Raw genomic sequence first — 7200 nt, 5'->3', positions numbered from 1 at the left:
TATACTAGATACTACTTTCGAGTCCAGATTTTAGCATTATTATTAATATAGTGGCAGCATTATATAAGTTAACGTCTTGTCGTGATTACAACGGTTGATCACGTGGCGGCATGCAGACAAGGCTACGCTATTACCGTGTCCTGCCTCCGTCTATTGTTGTTGGCGCTGTGGGGTTTTAATGGGTATTCACTGTAGCGAATCCCACATCACCTTCCACCACAAGGCAGACGCGCCACGGGAAGGTATGCGTAACGCATTTATCTATTTTAATCCCCACGAAAAGAAAAGAAAAAAAAGGTGGCCTATTAAATTATTTACAGTAGAATCCGTTTATTGTGACTCCGTCTATATTGAACAACCGCTTATTATAACGTAATTACACTACGAAGTTTAGTTTTCATATAAAATTCTTTATAAAAAAGTCGGATATAATGACTTACTTACAGCGACATGTTGCTTATTGTGTATAATTTTAATAAATTGTGTCCGGTTATAATGACCGACGTGATTCTTTACACCTCCAGTAATGTTTGTTGATTCCCGACGACGCGACGTTTGGCACGTGTCAAGAGCAGAAGATCACGCATTGTTTTTCGTTTGTTATTGTACATACCGTGAAAACAATGTCATCTCGACGCCGTAAAGCATTCACGCTGCAGAATTATTATAACGATTTGTTTTTAGCAATGATGAAAATGATAATTTGACCATAGCGATTTCTTCTAAACACAATATTACTAAAGTATTAAAGACTGTTTTTAATCAAATGAAAAAACAAGAGCAGACAAAAATTACAGATTACAGGTTACATTAAAGAACACGCTTGTAATTTGTATGTGTGCAATTTTGATTTTTAGTTATTATGTATGTATACATGTGTAGTTACTATGTTGATCTATTACAATACTGAAGTTCATACATATTTATATAAAGAAGGTTTTTGTTTCAGAAAACGCTTTGTATAACGTCCTCTTATTATGGTGTGTTTGGCTATTCCTTTCGATGTCATTAAAAACGCATTCAACTGTACTAAATGGTGCTTGGCTTGGCTGCTTGGTACCAAAGAATCATTAATTTCTTCGGGCTGCCTTGCCTCTAAATTACACGCCCGTGAGTACAATTGCCATTATAAACAAATTTCCTTATACATGCTTTTAGTTATACAGCAAGTAGCGAAGAGAAATTTGACTTTAGAACACCGAATCTACCACGAAACTATTATTTTGCTAGACGTCTACGTCAAGAAGTTGAGTGTAAGTTATATCTCGAGCTTAGCCACGATACGTGACTGAAATGCTTCTATCTCGAAAATAATCCCCGATTTATGTACCCAGACGAGTCTACCATTAACTCGTCTCTCTCTAGTGTATGAACGTGTTGGTGACTTTGAAATTTAACTAGATAAATTCAAATTCAAAAATCATTTATTCACGTAGGTAACACAATGTACACTTGTGATTCGTCATTAAAGATATAAATATTAATGCTTCTAATTTTACATTTACTGCCAGTTCTTAGATAATTGAAGACATAAATGTAATTCTCATTACAATCGATGTAATACCGAATGTATAATGATTTTTTATAAATAATAAAAATGTTTATTCATTACAAGTATGCATTACAATGTGCAAGATGTTCCCAGCTCTTCCATAGCAATCTTAATACTTAATTCCATAAAAAAGTTAGTATAATGTCCATAAAGTATATACATAATATATATGTAATGTGTTTCTTAGTTATAAGTAGTACTTAGTTATTTAAAATTTGTACCATCTGGCACCAAGGTGTTTTGGTGCTTACTGTAATTTAAGTTTAAAATAATTTTGTTTTGTAAAATAATCATAAAGGGACAGGTTCTGGGAGAGTCGTATTTGACAAAGTCTACTCAATAGTATATCTGATGCAGACATAAGTCCAGCGAATTTAACGAATTAAATGAAAAAAATAAAGTCCTAAACAAGGATAATTTTAATATAATGATTAAGATTGGTACAAGTACTGTTAGCTCATACCGAAGTTACCTATGTCAAGATTGGGTAATGATTGCACAGATATTCTCAAGTACTGAAGTACCTCTCGAACTATCTTCAAAGTATCAACAGTACGAATAATTTTACTAAGTGCTCGAACTTGTGACTCTCAAGCAATAAACAAGTTAATTTCAATATCCTGGGGCAATTCTGTAGTATTTTACACAACTCTCTACATGTAATTTATTTACGCTATTTTTATTTTTCCATGTATTTTATTTATATAAAAATAATACAGCTTGTATAAGCTCTTATGTTTATACTGTGAATAGAGATCAGAGATATAGATAAAGCAGTGTGATAAGGCGTTATGGTTTTAATCAAATATCGTAATCATTTACGACCAAATCCTATAAAAAAAAATAATATGACGTCTTGCGTTGATGAACTATGAACATTTATAATATAAATAGTTCTTTTTTTCCTCAGAAGAGGGCGCTAAATATCATAAATGTTTTCTATTTTTTTATTCTTTATTTAAAATGGAAGTTTACAATTTAAGAATTGAAGTTCTCCAAGCTTTTGGCCTAGAATGAATACTGTATCTTATTTCACCAAAAAGTCATACGAAAAATATCACAGGCCCTCCATAAACCCACAAACGGGCCGTAAATCAAAATTAAACGTAAAAAAGGTACGGTTCTAATTACGTAAAACAAAGGGAGAGTCGGGGAATTAAATCATTATCGCAGATTGCGGGTTCGGAGCGTGTCCCGTCAATGGCTCAGTGTAAATTGTGAATGGCTCAGTTGATTATCTAGCTCCAGATCGGTGGCGATGACAGCGGTACGAAATTTGGATGCTCTTTAGTAATAATTAGTTAAAATTTCGCCACTAGATGGCGCTTGTTAAAATATTCATTTCATGTTGAGTGTATACTGTATAGTCCTACACTGGCTGTATATATTTGGGTATGTTATTGGAGAAATGGTGACATCCATATACATACTTAAAATAATATAAAAAGTGTCATTACATAACTAATATATATAACGCAACAGGGATAATTGTATTAAAAATTTAACATATTTGGGGCCCTTGCGCGCTTCAAGCATCTTTTATGCGATATTAAACTAACGACGTCAATGATGTTATAAAGCCAGAAAATAAGTAAATAAGTTTTCTTGCTGTTGTGTATTTTAGAAATATGACTGATAATTTATATATTTACAGTAAATTATACTTATTAATTATGCTTTCTATCTGAAACAGGTGAAGGAATTTTAATTTGACCATGCTTTTTATTAAACATTGTTATTTATTTTTACTTTAGTTCTATAATATTAAAAATTACATATCAATTGTGTGTCAGTTTTGTTATTAACTCTTAAGTCCACGTAAGTTATTGTTATTTCCGTTTCTTAGTGTTCTGCCGTATAGACCCCTTATTGATAAATGCCTCCTCCTGAACTTTCCATTTGAATCTATAGCTTCATCCACCCTTAACAAAATAGCATCAGTAAAATATTATTGTAAGTACTCCAAGAACTTTGTTTCTTTGTACCGATGGGATATGTGCGACGGCGAAGGCCTAGGTTATTTGCGATACCAAGGGCAAGAACCAGTCTGTTGCACAGATCCCCGTTATCAAAGACGTTGCGCCTACTGAATGCTGTCTCCGACACTATCGACATATTTATATGTTCGCAAAGTGAATTCACAGTAGCGATATTGTGTATACTATGTGTTTAATATTATATATATGTACCTATTTTATTGTATTTTATTAATTGTTTCTCGACATTATCTTATTGGCATAGTCTGTAAGGATAATGTATGTATTTCTGTAATAAATAAAATAAATAATTATAACAAATTACCGCATCCATTTTGTTTCGTTTCGCGTAGCGTCAAGCCTCCCTAAGTCTCTATTCTCGTAGGATCAAAGTCGTGAATAAATAATGTAAATGGTTTTAAATTTGCATTTTACTGTTTCCTTGTTATGCTAATATTATAAATTCGAAAGTTCATTTTATTGTTTCGCGTACCACTGTATAGTTTTTGCATTCTTAATTATTTATTTTGATTATTTGATTTGAGAGATACTTAAGAACACTGATTCTATTACCATGCTTAAGTGTTCGCCAGTACTCCTATTACTAGTTTATGAAATTAATTGAGTTAACAATATTATTATTATTAATAAGGTGCTCATTAATAATTAAGTTTTTCCCCCTTGTTTAATTAGTAGGTAATTTATATATTGTTATTAAGCTTCTGTTTCGGCGCTATAGGTCTTCTTTGTTGTAACTGATATCATCTTCGCTTACAATGACTATTGGTGCCAAAAAAAAAACGCCTGCTAAAATCTATCCTAGTCTGTGACTCTGTACTTTCCCAGTTTGGTACACGTCTGTTTTAGTTTTATTTTAATTTAGTAGTCTGTGGGTGACATGTTAAACGAAAAAATAATACAACTCTACGCAGAACTGATAAATTTTCTGTAATATTGCACTAAGCTTGGTCTATGGTTGCACTGTATTACTTTAGTCTTTATTATCTCTGTTCAATGTTAATTTGATAGTCTGTGAATGAAAAAATAAAATAACACGCACATAAATGATTAACAAAAATTCTTTCTAATGCTATAATATTATTCTACGTATGTGCTAACAAGGATGTAAAATTTGTTAAGATTTAGTACTGAACAAGTTGAAACTAGGAATGCATGACTAGTTCTGAATAATTACTTGCGGTACAAGCTGTTACGTTGACTAAGATATATACCTTAGTCTTAACAATATGTTTGAAATGTATATGTAGCAATGTGTATATATCATTGGTACTATTCTTGTTAAAATAAATAACGTTAGTAAAAATACTTTAGTAATACTAAACTGTACGATTGTACTTAAATTTAATGGGATTTTTTTCATTTAAAATAGATTCAACAGATATATTTAAATTATCGTCGCCATTCTCAAAATTAAAACAACAGGCGTTAACTAACTAATAGACGATTTATTTATTTTTATTGCTAAATTAGAAAAAATCAGCGCTCTGTGCTCCAGTATGAATTGATATAATATATTTATGGACAAGTTAACAAGCTGAAGAGAATTCGAGGAGTTAGTCTGACCGCTACTAGTTTCATGTTGCCATGGCAACCTTTGAGAGCCAGTAACGACGTACCTAAAGGCCCATTTACATGATGCCATTTTCTTGTACATACCAGAGCAATAATTGAATGCAATAAATGAAGCGCAATAATTGCCGTTCAAGGATTGTATGCAACTGTTTACACTTGAAAACTTGAATGCAAGTATTGTATTCAAGTATTGACAAGGAAATAATTGCACATGCCTTTTGTTTACACCAATGCAACTATTTTAAGGAGATTATTGCTTTCAAGTATTGTCTTGTCTAAACACAGGCTTGTACGTGCCTATACCATTTAATGGCGCTTTCGTGCAAGTATTGCACGTATTTGCATTGACAAATTTTTCATTCAAGTCTTAAATATTTTAGAAGAGTGTTGGAGTTTGAATATGTAAATATTAATGTAATAAAGGCAAGTAACACTTGTCACATGTAAAGAAAAAGTTTTAGTTTAGAATATAAAGAATACCTGTTTGAATTTTATATAAAAAGATAGTTTCTGTTTTTTGTTTTTAGTACTTCTATTCTAGACGCAGATAGTGTATCATCTTTGGCTCTTTATAAACATAAATTATTGTTTTTTTTAAAATAGACCCTCACCACCAGAGCTCAGTCTTCTTAAAAGATTAGAACCATCCAACAGAAAGGTATGAATATGAGTAAAAAGGTGTTTAAATTCAGTTCTGCTGATATAATAAAGTTCATTGAGATTTATCGCAGTCATGAGTGTTTATGGGATACTGAAAATGTAAATTATAAGAACCGATGCACGTAATGCTGCGCTAGCAGCATTTTCACAGGAATTTGAAGTTGACGGTTTCGGACCGAAGGAAGACAAACAAAATAAAGAATTTAAACTAAATAAATTTTTAATTTATTAAATTTTTATTTAATTTAATTTAACACACCCTCACTCACTGTACTCATGTTTGTAAATGAAGAGATAATTGCGTACAAGAATTGCGTAAGAAATTATTGTACGTGCTGTTTACATCAATAATAGTTTTGAAAGGAAACTTTTCCCATTGATCAAGAATGTTACGTTTTGTTTAGACTATGCAATTCATTTATTGCGTTGATATAATTGTATGCTACAGGCAAGAAAATGGCATCATGTAAATGGGCCTTTATACTGTAATCGGATTTACAATAATAATATTACCAAAGGGTTTGTATACCGACCATTGTAAATAGGGAATTATGTTTTGTAATTAACTGTTAATTATATTCTGTATTATAATTTTTTGATAAAATTCCGTGGTAAATGTTGCCGCGTAAATTGAAGTTGTAGCCTGTGTATGACGCTATAAGTTAACCCAACAATTTTTATTTTATTTTAATAGTAGTCAATATCTGGAAATAAAAACGAAATATAAGAGTTTAAAAATAAAAAAAGATAACTCCACGGCGGGGAATCGAACCCCGGTCTCCCGCGTGACAGGCGGGGATACTGACCACTATACTACCGAGGATTATGATTATGTTTCGAAATTTAACTATAGGTTACTAAGAAAAAGCTAGAATTCGATATTTATCGTTGAACAAAAAGATAGTGAATTATTTTTTTGATTGTTGATTATCTAATAATATTATCAAGTACCTATTGTGGTATTCTTAATTAACCGATAGCTATACATTTATGCAAGTCCAGTATTTAGTGTTGATAATAAATGCTAATAGGATGCAATACGTTTTTTATTGGTGGAGTTTTTTGCCTTGATGAAATCTTTATATTTATATACATATAATTCTACTGTACCTGTGTATGCCACTGAACTCGTCTTAAACGGCTGGACCGTTTTGAATGAATTTCCGTATGCGTTTGGGTGGAGCCCTGGATGGTTTTGATTCACAAATCTTCCCGGTAGATGGCGCTGCAGTCGATATCAAGGTTATTTATATATACATCAAATAAACAGCTGTTATATATATAAATCTTCTGTACATGTGTTCGTTATTAAACTCCTAAACGGATTTTGATGATATTTTTAAAGTGGCGTCCAGAATGATTACTTTACTTGATTATATTTGTATGTAAGAATTAATAATATGTACTTTAATTCAATAC

At 31.6% G+C, this 7200-nt stretch overlaps 1 non-coding gene across 1 annotated transcript; it reads right to left on the bottom strand.

The window, feature by feature from the left end:
- Nucleotides 1–6532: 6532 nt before the first annotated feature.
- Trnad-guc lies at nt 6533–6604 on the bottom strand. Its single transcript has one exon. It is a non-coding gene; the product is annotated as a tRNA-Asp (tRNA).
- Nucleotides 6605–7200: the final 596 nt, after the last annotated feature.

The sequence above is a fragment of the Pieris napi genome, chromosome 5 (assembly GCF_905475465.1).
Source record: "Pieris napi chromosome 5, ilPieNapi1.2, whole genome shotgun sequence".
NCBI lineage: Eukaryota > Metazoa > Arthropoda > Insecta > Lepidoptera > Pieridae > Pieris > Pieris napi.
Note: the sequence above shows the minus strand (reverse complement) of the source record. Positions and strands in the feature narration are given on the sequence as shown.